Source organism: Somniosus microcephalus, chromosome 1, assembly GCF_052327205.1.
Source record: "Somniosus microcephalus isolate GS21.2 chromosome 1, FLI_Smic_1.0, whole genome shotgun sequence".
NCBI lineage: Eukaryota > Metazoa > Chordata > Chondrichthyes > Squaliformes > Somniosidae > Somniosus > Somniosus microcephalus.
Window position 1 is genome coordinate 185,524,064 of NC_140987.1, and position 18,705 is coordinate 185,542,768.

Consider the following 18,705-nt stretch of genomic DNA (forward strand, 5'->3'; position numbering starts at 1 on the left):
TGTTCTTTAAGAACCTCCGGAACTCTTCAGACACAAACTGTGGTCCATTGTCGGAGCAAATCTGTTCAGGCAGCCCATTTCTGGCGAATATGGTTCGTAAGACTGTGATAGTTTTTTCTGTGGTGGTTGAGGACATTTTTATTACCTCTGGCCACTTTGAATGTGCATCCACTGCAATTAAAAACATCGAGTCCATAAATGGACCAGCAAAATCAATGTGCACCCTTTGCCATGGAGATGAGGGCCACTCCCATGGATGTAGAGGGGCCTGTGGTGGGGCGTTTTGGACCTTCTGGCATCCTGTACAGCTCTTGGTCATCTCTTCGATTTCTCTATCGATTCCCGGCCACCACACAAATGCTCTGGCTAAGTTCTTCATTTTTACCCCTCCCAGATGACCCTCATGAAGCTCATTGAGCACTCTATCCTTCAATTTGGGTGGAATTACTACTCTGGATCCACACATCAAGGTTCCTCGGCACACTGACAGCTGTTCTCTTCTCGGCGAGAATGCTGGCAACAGTGGTTCGCCATGTGCTGGCCATCCCTTCACCGTTAAATCATAGACCCTGGAGAGTGTCGTGTCATTTCGTGTTTCCTTTTCTATGTTTGCATTCGTCACAAGTAGACATTTGACTATGGTCAAGTGGAATATCTCCACAGGATCCACTGCAGGTGCTTCTTCCACCATCGGCAACGGTAGGCGCGACAATCCATCAGCATTCCCATGCTGTTTAGTTCCTTTGTACTCGATGTCATATTGGTGTGCCCCTAGGAAAAGGGACCACCTTTGTAGCCGTTGTGCTGTCATTATCGGGACGCCCTTCTGAGGGTTGAAAATGGAGACAAGAGGTTGATGATCAGTTAGTAGAGTAAATTTCTGACCGTGCAGGTAGTGATTGAACTTCTTCACCCCCCACACCAGGCTGAGGGCCTCTCTGTCAATCTGGGCGTAGTTACGCTCGGCTGAAGTTAACGAGCGTGACGCAAAAGCTATCGGCCTCTCTGAACCATCAAGGAATTTATGTGACAGTACCGCTCCAATGCCGTAGGGAGACGCATCACACGCCAGTCTTATCGGTAGTGATGGGTTGTAGTGAGCCAATACTTCTCTTGAAGTGATTAGGTCTTTACTCTTCTGAAAGGCCCGCTTACATTCCTCGCTCCATTTCCGTGCTACTCCAGTTTGTAGTAGGGCGTTCAGTGGGTGCAGAATTGTCGACAAATTCGTCAAAAACTTATGGTAGTAATTCACCAATCCGAGGAATGACCTCAGTTGCGACACATTTTCAGGCGCTGGAGCCTTAACCACCGCTTCAATTTTGTCAGGGGACTTATGTAACCCCTCTTCTTCAATCACATGGCCACAGTACGATATCTGTTTCTTAAAAAACTCGCACTTGGGGCGATTGGCTCGTAGCCCATGTTCTCTTAGTCTAGTGAGCACCTGCTCTAGGTTGGCAAGGTGTTCACTGTCATCTTCACCTGTCACTAGGATGTCGTCCAAGTAACACTGAGTCCCCGGAATCCCTTGCAGGACTTGTTCCATCGCTCTTTGCCATATCGCCGGAGCTGATGCTACTCCGAATACCAGTCGATTATACTGGTAAAGACCTTTGTGAGTGTTTATCGTGAGATACTTCCTCGAGGATTCTTCAACCTCCATCTGCAAATATGCTTGTGCTAGGTCAATTTTTGTAAAACGCTTCCCTCCAGATAGTGAGGCAAAAATATCTTCTATCCTCAGGAGAGGATATTGTACTGTGTGAAGGACTGGGTTCACCGTCACCTTGAAGTCCCCACAGATGCGAACCTTCCTTGGCTCCTCAGACTTATTGTTTAACGTTTTCTTCATGACAGGAACAATGGGTGTCGCCCACTCGCTCCAGTCTACCTTAGATAACACGCCTGCATTCTCCAGATTCTCCAGCTCTGTCTCAACGGCTGGGTGAATTGCATACGGTACCGGTCTTGCTTTGAAAAACTTGGGAATTGCATTCTCTTCTATTTTTATCAAGGCGGTTATGCCTTTAAGAGTTCCCAGTTCTTGTTAAAATACCTCTTTGGCGTTAGCTAAGATTTTTGACAATCGTCCAGGTGTGACGTCGTCATCCTTTTTACCAGCCACCGTCAGTGCCTGAATGGAGTGCCAGTCTAAACTTATCTTTCTGATCCATTCACGTCCCAATAACGGTGGTCCACCATCTTGCAGTATGTACAGATACAATTTCTGTATTTCCTTGCCGTTGTATTCGACAGGCACCCTTATTTTCCCTCTGGGGTATACTTTCTGCCCCGTATATGTCTTCAAGACAATGGATGTGTCTTTCAAGGGTATGTGTGAGAATAGCTGCTCGTCATCTTGTCGATTCATGACGGTCAGGGCTGATCCTGTATCCAATTCCATCTTGACTTGGGACCCTGCTATCGTGAGGGTGACCCAAATGGTTCAGTGAGCCTCTTTTGTGATTACGTTGTGAAGTTTGAGACAGCATAGTCTCTTGTTCCCGGATTCACTATCGCTCTTCTGGTCTTCGGAACTACTGTCCGTCATCTTTTGTACTTTCCTGTACTGTTCCTTAGTAGCCTTTTTGTTGTCGTTAGTCTTCTTCCCAGACCTGCAAACTCGTGCAATGTGTCCCATCTTTCCGCATTGCCTGCATATTTTGTCCTTGGACCAACAGTCCTTCTGGTCATGGGTTGTTCTGCCGCAGCGATAACATTTTTCAAATCCCCGTGTCATTTCGTGGGTGCCGTATCCCTGTGGATTTTGCTGTATTTCCGCAGCTCCCCTTGCTGCTGCTTCATACGATACTGCCATGCTGAAAGCCTTATCTAGCGTCAGCTCTTTCCCTGAGAGTAACCTCATCTGGGTTCCTTCACTCAGGAGTCCACAGACAAATTTGTCCCGTAGAGTATCTGTCAGTCCTGCTCCGAACTGGCAGTGCTTTGATAGCTTGCGTAGTTCCATAAGGTAATCAGCATTGCTCTCATCTCTATGCTGATTTCTCCTGTGGAATTTAAATCTTTCTGCTATCAGCAGCGGTGTAGGATTTAGGTGTTCCTGTAGGATATCAACAATTTCGTTAAAACTCTTCGCCATCGGTTTGGCTGGAGTGATCAGGTTCCGCAATAGGCCGTACGTTCTTGCGCCCATTAAGTTTAGTAGTACCGATGCCTTTTTCTCATCGGCTACTTCGTTTGCCTTACAATATACTTCGACTCTTTCCACATACGTGGTCCAGTCTTCTATTGCATTATCGAAGGCAGTGATATTGCCAGTCTTCGGCATCTTGGAAATCTAAGATGGCGCCTCCCGCGCTTTGCCTTCTTCCCCGATTTAACAAAATGGCACCTCCCGTGCTTTGCCTTCTTCCCCGCTGGATTAAGATGGCGCCTCCCGCGCTTTCCGTCTTCTCCGCTGCTGCTAGCGCTGTTGCTGGCGTTTTATGCCTTGATGGCGACGCCCTATGGTCTTCGCGCACTTCCCCCCCGCGCTGCTGCTAATGCCGCTCTCCACAGTTCCCGTGGCAAACTGCAGCTCCTCGCGGCTTTCTGCGCTTCTAATTTCTTTTATTTTCCCGTCGTCAGAGCAACCCTACGGGACACTTTCCTCCCTCTTCTCGGGTCTGTTCGCTGCCCGGCTTCGTAGCACCAGCCGCGCCCTGTGTGCTCCACCCTGTCTCTCTCTCTCCTCTTCCCGACAACGCTGCTCGGCCCCGTTGAAAAGCCACCCGATCGAGCTCTAGCCCGCCGCAGCCCAGGAAGGATCAGTGTACTACCTGCCACCAGCCCGATTAGCTGGAACACCATAGACAGGATAACCAAGCCCCGCCCTCGACAGCCTCTCCTGCAAATCTTCAACTCCGATGAATCAGAGGCGGTTGCCCACGGTCGACGCCTGTGTCTTCTGGTTTTTTTTCTTTCTTCCTTCTGGCCTCGACCTCTAACAACTTCGCTTCAGGGATGGATCCCCATGAGGTGGTGCAGAACTGTAGGTAAGTTCGGATCTGCTCGTCGCCAGTATTATGTCCGTGTGTAATTGAGGCACGGACTGCAGGAGTTGGTTACAACAGGTCTTTACGGAGTGGAGACAAACTGGAACTAACTATGCAAAGTTACTACACAGTCTTACATACAGGGGTGGTCACTACTGGTACTGCAGTATACAGGGGCTGCAGAATATAGTTCCTTCTGCAAAGTATATACACTACATAACCTACATGACAGGAAAGCGCTTATATGGAATTTAGAGTAAGCACTTGCTTTGTGAATCATCTGTTCTGACTGCAACAAATTAAGAAGCATACTGCAGTAAAACTAAGCTATTAAAGTCAGCTCTGTTTTAAACTCCATGCAATATTTAAGCATCATTTACATAGCGTGCCATTTGTCAAGACTAATAACTAAATAATTAAATTATTTGTGTGACAGGATAAATTATAGACATAGGAAAGACGTGTTAGACTAAACAACTCAAATTTACACTATTAACTTCAAAATAAGTCCTACTTTTGCAAATTGCAACAGCCCATTTATACCAACATGCTGCTCCAGGATTGGGATTACATAAATTCATGCCCAGGATTCCCCACCTGGAAAATTTCAAAAAGCCTAGCAAAGTGAGACACTTGCCACAGGAAGGAAGAAATCAGAGGGCATGTCAAACCAGACTGCTCTCATTCATCTTAAAGTAGTCAGCTACAATGTTGCCATCCATATGGAGATTGCCACATTTTGTTAATTTGTTAATTGCTACATTTTACAAGATTTTAAACAAGCATGGACATGGGAAAGAATTAAAAAAATTAAAGAAACCCAATGGGAGTGGGGATTGCCAAATTCAAAATGGCAGCTGCAATGGTTCAATTCGTGCTCTGTATAGCAGAGAGCACATTTTTTAAATCCAAGAAACTCAAGAGGGCCCGAGGCATCAATATCAGTTGATTTCCAACTGGCAAGCAGCAAATTGATGCAAATGCAAGCTAACAACCAAGCCAATAAACATCTTGAGTAATCTCTTGGACAGGACAGGGGGAAAAAAAACTTTATGGGCTGTCAGAATGTAGTTGGATGCTATGCTGGGAGAACCAGGGCACTAAAGCAATGAGCTTTGGTGGACCGAACTGCCTTTGCTCATTCCAAACTTTTTTGATGTCTTAAGTAAACGAGAAAAAAGGAAGTAAAAATTTAAGAAAAATAACAAATAGAGACAAAAGCAGAACTAAAAGAGAGAAAACCAAGGAAGAGTGCCTGAGAAAAAACAGTGTATGAAAAGAGAAACAGAAAACAAAGGAGAGTGAGAAGAAAAGTCAAAGTGGAGGATAGATGGAATGAAAACATAAAAAAAGCAAGGAGAACTAGATGAGAAACCAAATTAATAGCAAAGGTGTAGGAACTGGGGTTCCTAGCCGAAGAATTGAGATCGACTCAGAAAATCAAAAACAATAAAATTTAATGAACAAACGAAGCTGTACAGGAAACTGTAGGATACAATGCAAATAGGTCTGGTCTGCTTGAAAGCCTCTCTGGAAACTGCTACAAGGTTCCGAGCTCAACTGCTAGAAGGTTCTGAGCTCAACTGCTAGAAGGTTCCGAGCTCTGACGTCATGACGTCATGACGTTCTTCCCGCCGTTGAGAGATCACCTGACGGACGGCATGACGTCATCACGCGGAGTACAGGAAAGAAGCCCTAGTACAGTTAACAGATACATTAAAGGTGCAGCCCCCAGCTGTACTACATTGCTGTAAAAGGAATTATATACAATTGTCCGTAATCCACTGGTGGTTCCGCCACATGCGCTCCCCCAGAATTGCTTTTAACAGAGAAGGTAAGGCGAGAAGGGAGTCTGCCAAGTCTGTCCGACCGACTGCGATACCCCGGCAACTGGAACGGAACACTAGAAGATGAACTGGCTGTTGGCTGTGGTTGGGATGACGCCGCAGGCGGAGGAGAAGAAGAGGCCAGCTGTGGTCGACCCGATGAGGCGGGCACTGGCGACTCGGCAGATGACTGTGGCTGTACTGGACCGGCAGTCGATGGTGGACGACCACGATGAGGCGGCTGAGCGGTGATGACTGGTTCACTCAGATCCAGATGCGCCGGTTTCAACCGGTCGATGGAGATGTAGTCAGGCTTACCGCCGACGTCGACTGTGAAGGACTTGTCACCTGATGAGATGACGCAGAACGGACTTGTGTAAGGCGGTTTGAGCGGGGTTTTGCGAGCATCCTGCCGAATGAACACGTATTCTGCGCTCTTAAGATCCATCGGGACATGGGAGCGCTGCAGGTCATGATGCGATGTAGGCACTGGGATGAAATTCCTAGCCCTTTCCTGGTGGCTGATGAGCTGTTGAGCTGGAGACCAGGGTTCCGTGTGAGGAGGAAGAAAATCGCCAGGCACTCTGAGTGGTTGGCCGTAAACCAGCTCTGCTGAAGAAGAATGCAGGTCGTCCTTAGGCGCCGTGCGAAGACCTAGCAGCACCCAAGGGAGCCTGTCCACCCAACTAGGCCCACGGAGACTAGCACGCGGTGTGGCTTTAAGTGACCTGTGGAATCTTTCAAACAGACCGTTCGCCTGTGGATGGTAGGCGGTGGTACGATGAAGCTTGGTTACCAAACCTTGAGCTACGGCATTCCAAAGCTCAGAGGTAAATTGAGGCCCCCGGTCGGAGGAGATGTCAGCTGGTACCCCGAACCGAGCTACCCACGACGAGATGAAGGCTCTGGAGACGTCTGCCGCTGTGGTGGCAACCAAAGGAATTGCCTCTGGCCACCTGGTGGTGCGGTCTACCACGGTGAGGAGGTGAGTGTACCTGCGAGAGGAAGGGAGAGGACCAACCAGGTCCACGTGCACATGGTCGAATCGACGCTCCGGAACCGGAAAAGTGGCGACTGGGGCCATAACGTGGCGTTGTATCTTGGACTTCTGACAACTCACGCAAGTATTGGTCCAGTCACGGACGTCGAGATGCATGCCCTTCCAGACGAATTTCTTTGCCATGAGTCGTTGTGACGCTCTCATGCCAGGGTGTGACAACCCGTGGATAGTGTCGAAAATTCTCCTGCGCCATTCGACTGGAACGATTGGACGTGGGACACCCATCGAGATGTCACACAGGAGTGTGGTCCCTGTGGCCTGGAAACTGACATCAGCCACTTGTAAGCTGGATGGTGCGGTCCGGCATGCCTGCACTTCAGGGTCTGCCTTCTGTTCTTTTGCCAAATCAAAATAGTCGACTCCCAGGTGTACTGTGTGGAGCTGGGCGCAGGAGAGACAATCCGCCACCAGGTTGTCTTTGCCCGAGACATGTTGTATGTCGGTTGTAAATTCAGATATGTACGTAAGATGACGTTGTTGCCGTGCCGACCATGGTTCCGCTGTCTTGGCCATCGCAAAAGTAAGTGGCTTGTGGTCTACAAAAGCCGTGAATGGGCGTCCTTCAAGTAGGAAGCGAAAATGGCGGATGGCCAGAAACAATGCCAACAACTCTCTATCAAAAGTACTATACTTGCGTTCGTTCTTCCGCAATTGGCGGCTGAAGAAAGCCAGTGGTTGCCATGTGCCGTCGACCCACTGCTCCTGTACTGCCCCGATGGCATAATCAGATGCGTCAGTGGTAAGGGCAATGGTTGCGCCCGGAAGGGGATGTGCCAACATGGTCGCAGCAGCCAAAGCGTTCTTAGTGTCGAGGAAAGCCTGATCCATCTGGGGTGTCCAATCGATCGGGTCTTTGCCCGATTTACCTCCGAGGGCCTCGTACAAAGGTTGCATCAACAATGCCGCCTTGGGGACGAATCGATGATAAAAATTGACCATTCCCAGAAATTCCTGGAGGACCCTGACGGTCTGAGGAAGAGGGAACAAGGTGACTGCTTCCACCTTCGTGGCCAGCGGGACGGCGCCTTCTGAGGTGATTCTGTGTCCCAGGAAATCAATGCTGTGCAACCCAAACTGGCACTTGGCCGGGTTGATAATAAGGCCATGTTGGCTGAGACGAGAAAAAAGGGTACGCAAGTGCGTAATGTGTTCTTTCGTGCTGTTACTGGCAATAAGGATGTCACCTAGGTAGACGAAGATGAACGGCAGATTGCGCAACACGGAATCCATGAGACGTTGGAAGGCTTGTGCTGCATTCTTCAGCCCAAACGGCATACGAAGGAACTCAAAGAGCCCGAAAGGTGTGATGACAGCAGTTTTGGGGACGTCCTGAGGATGCACGGGCACTTGGTGATAACCTCGGACAAGGTCTACTTTGGAAAAGATGGAATTCCCTGCTAGATGGGCCGAAAATTCCTGAATGTGAGGAATTGGGTACCGATCCGGTGTGGTAGCCTCATTCAGGCATCTGTAGTCGCTGCATGGTCGCCATCCACCGCCCGGCTTAGGAACAAATGTGTAATGGCGAGGACCAAGGACTATTCGAATGTCGAATAATACCCAGGCATTCCATTTTATGGAACTCCGCCTTGGCGGCCACAAGTTTACCGGGTTCCAGCCTTCGAGCTCTTGCATAAACGGGGGATCCTGTCGTGGTAATGTGGTGCGCCACACCGTGCCTCGTGACTGAAGAAGAAAATGTGGGCCTGGTGAGCTCAGGGAACTCACTGAGAAGACGAGAGAACTCATTTGGAGATTGGACTGCACAGGCAACTGACCAAGACATCACGGTACTTCGGTGGCAGGGGACCGAGTGAAAAGTGGAGGCACTGATTAGCCGGCAGTGTCGGACGTCGACGAGAAACCCATTTGCGCAGAAGAAATCTGCCCCCAGGATGGCCTGTGAGACTTTCGCCGTGATGACCTCCCAAACAAAACGTTGGCTGCCAAAACTCAACTGGACCCTACGCTTTCTGAACGTGCGAATGGCCGCACCATTGGCTGCCTCGAGGGGGGGACCTTGACCGCCGGATTGAAGATCTAGCTTCGACGCTGGTAGGATACTGCACTGGGAGCCAATATCACAGAGAAAACGTTGCCCTGACAGGGAGTCTGTAATGTATAGGAGTTTCCCTGCGGACCCGACGGCCATCGCAACTCTGGCGCGTCCCTTAGGCCTTATTGATCTTCTCAGAAACCGCTGGTTTGAGGTAGGTTTTTTTTTGGTGAGAAACTGCAGGACGGACGGCAATTTCTGGCCTTCGCGCGAAAACGAGCGTGGTATGCACACCAGCCTGCAGGAGGAGGAGTCGGATTCGCTCTTGTGGGGGATGGGCGCCTCGTGGCTGCACAAGATTGTTGTGAGACGGTGAATATTTTATCCACTTCCGCGGCGAGTTCAGCACAATCCGTGATCGCGGAATTGGCCAAGGCTGTCTGTACTGGCTCTGGTAGTTGACAGAGAAACAGCTCGTGGAACAGAAAACATTGCGATTCCGAGCCCAAAAGCATGAGCATTTGGCTCATGAGCTCTGAGTGTTTTGAGTCCCCAAGGCTGGGCATGGAGATAAGTCTGCGAGCGCGCTCCGACTTGGACAGACCGAAAATCTGCAGTAAACGTGCTTTTAAAGCTTCGTACTTGCCATCATTCGGTGGACTCTCGAGGAGGCTGATGACCCGTGAGGCTGTGGCGCTGTCAAGGGCGGAGGCCACGTAATAATAACGAGTTGAATCCGCTGCTACTCCCCGGATTGCAAATTGGGCTTCCGCCTGGAAAAACCATGCGGCCGGTTGTTGCTCCCAAAATTGCGGCAGTTTGAGGGTGACGGCGTTCGTGTCCATGATGTAACTTCAACGGAAATTGTTCGAAGAAATCGGGCTTCCTAGCCGAAGAATTGAGATCAACTCAGAAAATCAAAAACAATAAAATTTAATGAACAAACGAAGCTGTACAGGAAACTATAGGATACAATGCAAATAGGTCTGCTCTGCTTGAAAGCCTCTCTGGAAACTGCTAGAAGGTTCCGAGCTCAACTGCTAGCAGGTTCCGAGCTCAACTGCTAGAAGGTTCCGAGCTCTGACGTCATGATGTCCTGACGTTCTTCCCGCCGTTGAGAGATCACGTGATGGACGGCATGACGTCATCACGCGGAGTACAGGAAAGAAGCCCTAGTACAGTTAACAGATACATTAAAGGTGCAGCACCCAGCTGTACTACGTTACTGTAAGGAATTATATACAATTGTCCGTAATCCCCTGGTGGTTCCGCCACAAAGGCAAACTATAAGTAAAATAACTGAATAACGACATAACTTTCATTTAATGGGCTGGAAATTGCGGTCGGAGGCTTCCCGCGGGCAAATGCCTCCAAACCGCAAGAAAAGTACGTACCTACCTGGTGCCTCCGTATCTTAGAGCTCTTGTGGTCCTGGGCCTGCAGGCGCATGTCTGCGTAAAGGCCCACGTATCCCAGGGGCACATTGGATTTGCAAGCACTCCTTGGACCACATGGTCGAGCCCAACCAATCACAAAGGTGGATTCCCATTGTGCTTATCGGGATTCCATTTACGTACAGAATCCGCATAAGCATAATAGGAATCCTCTAAAAAACACACTTTCACCCCACTTAAATAAAAATAAATCATCGCATGTTAAAAAATAATTAAAATACAATTTAATTAAAGAATTAAAACAAAAATTACATTTTTGAAAAATAAATTTAATCATTTTTAAAGGGGCCAAAAATAACCTAAACTAATTTTAAAGGTTTTTGAATGTGTAAATGATTTTTAAAATTTTATTTTAATATTTATTTAATCCCTTATGCTGGTAAAAGACCTTACGCCTGCTTTTACCAGGCGTAAGAGTTTCATGGGCATTCAATGGGCAGTAGTTGGACAAATAGTCCAACTCTCTGCCAGCGAATGTCCATTTCCTGCGCATTTGTACGATCTGTCAAGGTGAAACTTGATAGATCACATGTTCTGGGTTTTCGCGCAAGCGCAGCGCATACGGAAACCTGGAACTTGCGGGGCACTTATAACCGCGTACGCACATAGGCCCTGGAAAATCCAGGCCAATATTTTTCCGGGTACGAGAGAAATAAACCAGCTATTACCTTTTAAGACCGCCTATTTCCACCTCTGTAACATCGCCCGACTCCGTCCCAGCCTCAGCTCATCTGCTGCTGAAAACCTCATCCATGCCTTGGTTACCTGTAGACTTGACCATTCCAATAGACTACATCCTGAACGGCCTCCCATTTTCTACCCTCCATAAACTTGAGGTCATCCAAAACTCTGTTGCCTGTGTCCTAACATGAACCAAGTGCCAATCACACATCACCAATGTTTTTGTTAAGCTGCGCGGTGGTCTGGAGATCCCGCACATGTGCAGAAATTTTGAGTGGGCCATGCAGCCTGCTAAAGAGGCCACGCACCCAAAATAATTAGCGGGAACATTGCCCATCATCCTGTGCTCGCTGACCTACATTGGTTCCCGGTTACGCAACGCCTTGATTTTAAAATTTTCATCCTTGATTTCAAATCCCTCCATGGCCTTGCCCCTCCCTACCTCTGTAACATCCTCTGTAACAGCCCTACAAGCCTCCGAGATACCTCTGCTCCTCCAATCCTGCCCTCTTGAGCATCCCCTGTTTTAATCGCTTTACCATTGGTGGCCGTGCCTTCAGGTGCCTAGGCCCTAAGCTCTAGAATTCCCTCCCTAAACCTCTCCACCTCGCTACCTCTCTTTCCTCCTTTAAGACGCTCCTTAAAACCTACCTCTTTGACAAAGCTTTTGGTCATCTGCCCTAATATCTCCTTATGTGGCTCGGTGTCAAATTTTATTTGATAACACTCCTGTGAAGCACCTTGGGATGTTTTACTACGTTAAAGGTACTTTATAAATACAAGTTGTTGTACCTTATTTTCACACCTTTTTGATGTGGTCACACTTATGTTTATACAGAGAAACCAACAGAAGGTACAAAGGAAATACAGAAGGCAAAGATGATCGTATACAAGCAAAATCTGATCATATAAGAGATAAAAATGCGCATGATGTACTTAGAAATCGAAACAGAAAACTTTGGCAATGCACAACAGTTTAATTAGCATCTGAAAGAAAAAGACAGCTTAACATTTCTAGTGATACTTTTCATCAGAACAAGCATGGTCAAAAGGAAAGCTCCTTTGAATGGACTGAGTAAAAGAGGCAACTAATTGATTTAATAGTCTGTAAGCGGATCTTAAATCGCAGGAAAGATATGAAAATGGCTTTATATATATATTATAAAAAGGATCACCTCACTCATCCATGCAAAAAGGCATTAGAAAGTCAAAAGGCAAGTTAAACATGACGACATGACTACAATAGAAAGGAAAGCAGCGAGATGTGAGTTGGAAAATCCAGCAGGAAATCAGGGAAGCAGCTGGCTGTCTTGATGGCTACATGTATGCACTGTATAGCACCCTCAATAGTGGGAAGCCGGTTACTGCAGAAAATCCCACAGACCCTTTTGATATGACTGCTGGCATTCATTGGAAAAGTGATCTAGTTGTTAGCCTGGCAAAGAGGGCATTAGTGAACTCATTTCAGCATTAATGGACTGCAGGTTGACTGTTGCAAGAAATATCATCTGTTGCAGCCTGGAAGGAGCCCAAGGCAAGTTAAGGGTGGTGCTGCTGCTGCTCCTGTTGCTCCTCTTCCTGCAGCCAAACTAAAGTGGCAAGAATGACACCCATCATAAAGTTTGTGCTTATTGAGTGTGTAGAAGCAGATTAAATGCAATCTCCAAGGCAAACACTTCTGTGGAAATCCAAAAAAACACTATAGTAAACAGATACCAATGATCTGACTGCTTGCAGGTGAATGCTGCTTTAAATGCCACTTCCAATTGTCATTTGCAAACTAACTCTACTAGATTTTACTCAGCGAGTTAAGCACTGGGCGGAGCTTCAGTTTCTGCATGTTAAAATCTCATTGGGATCCTAATGACATCATAGAACCCCAAGTAATGAGGTTACTTTAGGCAGGCACCTTAGATGCATAAAAAACTGTGTGGTTAAGATGACGGTAGGTGACAATCAAGCATGAATGGGGCAGTAAGTTCTCTGATGCAATTTTAACTCCATTACCATCCTGTTCCTACCTGAGCAAAGCCTATTGGGGGAACCAGAGTGACAGATTTAAACAGCACGCGAGACCCGGCAGCAGCAGAGCCCATTGGGAGAACCAGAGTGGCAGATTTAAATAACGTACAAGAGCTGGTAGCAGCAGAGCGTATCCAGACAAACAGAGGGAAAAACTCAAGAAGTGTTGCCATAACAGAGTGAGGAGCAGGGGACCAAAGGAATTAGAGCTAAGTGTATAATTTACCATTTATCTTAAGTATTAAGAGGATAATATCCTTTAGGTAAACAAATAGACCTAAGAGGCTAAATAGCCTAAATATATATAAGGGGATACAATAAACTAAGTGGAGGAAACTAACATTAAGGGGATTAATTTGGCATTAAATAATTATCTGCCATTCTTAAATAATAAATAATCAGCGTAATTAATTACTAATTAATCTGAAATCAAACGTATACATCAACTAATTAATACTACACCTCAAGTAATTTTATTAGCTCCAGAAATAAATGACTAACAATAAATAAATAAATAATATTATAAATGACAGCACAGGCAGTATGTCGGGGCTGCAGTGTGTGGGATTTTGTGGACAGTAAGACTGTCCTGGGTTGCCTCAGCTGCAGGAAATATCTTTTCCTTGAGTCACTCCAACTCAGAGACATTGAGCTAGAGTGCATGTTAGAGACACTCAGACACATAAGGGAGGGGGAGGAATATCTGGATAGTTTTCTCCCAACTACAGTCACACTTAAGAGGAAAGCACAGGTGCAAGAAGGGGAGATTGTGACTGTCAGTCAGCAGGGTAAAAGGGACTTAGGAGCATTAGAGAAGGAAGTGCCGCAGACATCGGTCCTATCCAACAGGTACAATGTACTTGCTATCTGTGAGGATAAGGATGAATGCTGCAGGGAGGATGGCCAGAATGTTAACCATGGTACCATGGAGCAGGAGGCAGTCCAAGGAGGGAAGTAGCAGAATAGAAAGGTTGTAGTCATAGGGGATTCAATAATTAGGAGGGTAGATAGCATCCTCTGCAGTCATGACTGAGAGTCCAGGAGGGTGTGTTGCCTATCTGGTGGAAGGGTAAATGATATCTTGGAGCAACTGAAGAGAAACTTGGAAAGGGAGGGGGTAGATCGAGTAGTCATGATCCATGTCAGGACCAATGACATAGGGAAGAAAAGGGAGGAGGTCCTGCTAAGGGAATATCAGAAGGTAGGAGCTAAATTAAAAACCAGGACCCCACGGGTGGTAATCTCAGGATTACTACCTGAGCCATGTAGTAATTGGTATGGGGATAGACATATTAGGAAGGTGAATATGTAGTTGAACGACTGGTGTGGGAAGGAGGGGTTGCATTTCATGGGACACTGGCACCAGTACTTGGACAGGAAGGAACTGTATTGTTGGGACAGGCTCCACCTGAACTAGAATGGTACCAGAGTCCCAGCGGAAAGGATAAATAAATAAAGTAACATAAATGGTCAGGGAGCAGGTAGATAAGCATAAAATGACTGTTAAAAATAAAAACAAATTAAATTGCCTGTAGAGCAATGTGCACGGCATCTGAAACAAATGGGGGAACTGGAGGCAATAACTCATGGTGAGGAGCCGGATGTAATAGGGATAACTGAAAAGAGCACAACTGTCAGCTAAATATTGCAGGATATAATGGCCCGTATTTTCCGATGCCTACAGGTATGTACGAGCTGTGTACACACCCATAGGGACATTGGAAATGCTGGTTTCAGGCTAAAAATAAACTTAACTTTTTTTTAAGTATTTTTAAAATATAAGAGTGAAAAAATATATTTTTTTACTTTTTAAAATTCTTATGCTGGTAAAAGCAAGCCTTACACCTGCTTTTACCGGGCGTAAGAGTTTTAAGGGATTTCAGTGGGCGGAGGTTCTGCAGAAAGCAGAACTCTCCACCCGCAGAGGCCCTTCTCCAGGGCAGGCACAGGGTCTGTCAAGAGGATTCTCGACAGATCGGAAGAGCCGGTTTTCAGTGCATGCACAGCTCGTACACACCCCTCGGGATCGGAAAATACAGGCCATTGAAAAGTTACTTTTCCACCGTATTTACCAGGGAAACCAATAGGGTAGACATGTCATTAGAAGATGAGTTCAAAAAAGATATAAAGACTTTTAAGATATAAAGGGGGAAGATAATTGATAAACTAATTAAACTTAGAGATGATAAAACCCCTGGTCCAGGTGGATTTCATCCATGCAAACAATAACAACTTGCATTTATAAAGTTCCTTTAATGTAACAAAACGTCCCAAGGCACTTTATAGGAGTGTTATCAAACACAATTGGACACCGAGCCACATAAGGAGATATTGGGACTGATAACCAAAAGCTTGGTTAAAGAGGTAAGTTTTAAGGAGCATCTTAAAGCAGGAAAGAGAGGTAAAGAGGCAGAGAGGTTTCGGGAGGGAAATCCAGAGCTTGGTGCCTAGGCAGCGGAAGACACAGCCACCAAGGGTGGAGTGATTAAAATCGGGGATACACAAGAGGTCAGAAATGAAGGAGCGCAGAGATCAGGAAGGGTTGTAGGGCTGGAGGAGGCTACAGAGATAGGGAGGGGTGAGGCCACAGAAGGATTTGGAAACAAGGATGTTAAAGGCAGGTTGACATTGTGAGCTGCTGGCATGTGAAGAAATGAGCCATATAACCTATTCAGAAAAAGACACCATTCTATGAAAGAATTCTGGCCTTATTAAAACATGACAAACTGGGTCTGGAAATCTAGAAACCTAACGATGTAGAAACTGTGAAAGTATTCTGGCTATAGAGATAAGATAGTTGTTGACACTGAATCAATAACCTTACTGAAACAGAAGGTTAAAGGCTCCAGTAGGCTGAACTTTCAAAGCAAGACATTGGTTCATCCTGGCAAAGGTGTTCTAATTTACACTTCATAAAGAAGCACAAACATCTGCCTTCATAAAAATGACATCAAGTAAAATGCACCTGCTGTTACACTACACCGTTTTTTATGGTAAACTTAGAACACCTAGAGAAGAGACATAATTCTGTAATGCTACCAGCTGAGGTGACTGTGGATTGCAGGGGTCAGCAGAAAAATGACTAGAGATAATTAGCTTACATCAGCAGAAAACCTTAAAGGAAATACCACTGGAAAAGGGTATAAATATTGAACTCTCACATGGGATAGTAGACTCGTTTTAAAGGGGCAAGGCAATTCTCGAATTCAGAGGTGGCTCTGTAAGTCTCCAACTCTTTGTATCTCGGGTATCAAAGGTATTTGATTTTGGTGGATATCCTGTAGAAAACTAAGAACTGTAAAACTGTAGCGAAGTTAAGATTTGAGAGTAGGGTTCTCTGATAATAGAATTGTAAGCTTTCTCTTTTTGGAACTGTTAATGTTGTGATTGACTCACCAACTGTAAATTACATGTTGGTTCTTCAATAAATCTATATATTTTTAGAATTGTCCCACACAATACTTCTGTATCAAACTCGCGAACTCAATCTCTGTACACTCTTTGGTGAGGAGTTGCAGAATTCTGGGGGAGTTTTCCAGACCCTCATAATATGTGGAATGTTAGTCTAGCTAAACTTATTAAAAGTGCTATCTGGAGGACGGTAACATTTTCAGGTTGTTCCTTTCCTTTAGGGAGAGATGGTCCAGACCTTTAGACCCAATTAAGCGTCTTTAGGATTCTGCTACCTCAAACTTTAGTTGAAAGTGAACATCTGAGGAATACGCCTGATCTGGGGTAGCCCTAAAGGGGCTAGGACTAGTAATTATCCCTTCAGGCAAAGCATGGCCCCCTGGTCCAGATGCCAGCAAATCCTGATGCAAGAAGCTGTAGATGTCTGCTACAGCCTGCATGGAGAAGCACAGCCTCCTGATGCACTACTCTTCGGATAGATCCAAGAATGTGACTCTTGGCCTGTATGCTGTATGCTGGGTATGGCCTCCTACAAACAGTCCCCTCATCTTTTGTCTTCTAATAGGGTTTATTTCTGGAGGGATGGAATTGAAAAGTAGAGAAGTTATGCTAAACTTATATCGAACTTTGGTTAGACCACACTTAGAGTACTGTGTACAGTTCTGTTTGCCATATTATAAAAGGGATAGAGGCACTGGAGAGGGTGCAAAAAAGATTTACACAGATGATACTAGAACTGCGAGGTTATACCTATCAGGAAAGGATGAGCAGACTGGGTCTCTTTTCTCTTGAAAAGAAAAGGCTGAGGGGGTGACCTAATAAAGGTCTTTAAAATTATGAAAGGTTTTGATAAAGTAGACACAGAGTAAATGTTTCCACTTGTGGGGAAGAGCAAAACTAGAGACCATCAAGATAAAATAGTCACCAAGAAATCAAATAGGGAATTTAGAAGAAACTTCTTTGCCCAGAGGGTGGTGAGAATGTGGAACTCGCTACCATAGGAAGTAGTTGAAGCGAATAGTATAGATGCATTTAAGGGGAGGCCAGATAAGCATATGAGAGAGAAGGGAATAGAGGTTTATGCTGTTAGAGTTAGATGAGGAAGGATGGGAGGAGACTTGAGTAAAGAATAAACGCCAGCATGGACTGGTTGGGCCAAATGGCCTGTTTCTGTACTGTATATCCTATGCAATAGGCCCAGCTGCTGCTCTTGCTGGTTGCTGAGGCAGCTGCTGCAGCTCCTCTTCCTCCAACTTTTTCTCCTCCCAAATAAAACTGGCAATAATAGGACCCTTACTAAGCAGATAACGCTTACTGAGGGTAAGTAAAGTGAAAAGTACAAGAAAGAAGTGATCTGGAAGCTGGAAGCTCTCCTGGCAATTCAAACAGCACAAGAGCACATAGATCTTATGCACCTTTAAATACTGCTTCAGTGGCTTTGAGAGATCAGTCTCAGAAGGTATTACTGGTGGGTTGGACACTGTGGGGCTGGGAGGGACTTCTGTGATTTTGCATTAAAATAATGTCTGGGTCCTAACTGTGTTATAGGATTCTGATTTACATTTATTTATAAGGCCCTGCCTGCCGCTGATGGGTGCCATGAATGACTCAGAAAACAGTGTGGTTAAGATGGTGGTGTGCAGGAGCGCATCATGAACAGTGTAGGGTTTTTTTTCCTGCTCTCTTGCCCGTTCTGGCCCCCTGCCAGGCTTCGTGCAAGAATTACCCTTGAGTGGTTCGACCCACCCCCCCTACGGTTCTAGACCTTGGACTTAGATGCAGAGAACAGTAGTGCAGAGAAGAGGACTCAATAGACCAGGCTGAATAGCACGAAATGGATGCTTTTATTTTTAAACAGTTTGAAGCATTACAAAATACATGTCATAGGCACAGATTAAAGTAACTACAATCATGCACAAATTTATGAACTTGACTCTATGGAAATGGGGAACACACGGCACATCGTAAAAGGGGAAACACATTACGATTTCCCTTAACTCCCTCCCCTATACCTAAACTAAGTTTCGACCTGGGGAACTTGGGATCATGCTCACCACTCTCGAAATCGCGAAAAGGGGTTCGCAGCCTTTTTGACACCGCTTCCCGTCGTCACGTGGATTGGAAGCTTCTGGCGCAGTCGATATTCTCTCCTCCCTCGAGGCGGTGGGGTAGACCCAGCCTCGATGAGCGCTCATCAGGGTTGAGATCCACTAAGTCGATTTGGGTTCATGGAGTAGACCCAGATGCAGGCTATGCA

At 46.1% G+C, this 18,705-nt stretch overlaps 1 pseudogene; it reads right to left on the bottom strand.

The window, feature by feature from the left end:
* Positions 1 to 18,705, bottom strand: part of LOC147124502 (uncharacterized) — a 453,926-nt pseudogene that overhangs the window by 91,068 nt on the left and 344,153 nt on the right.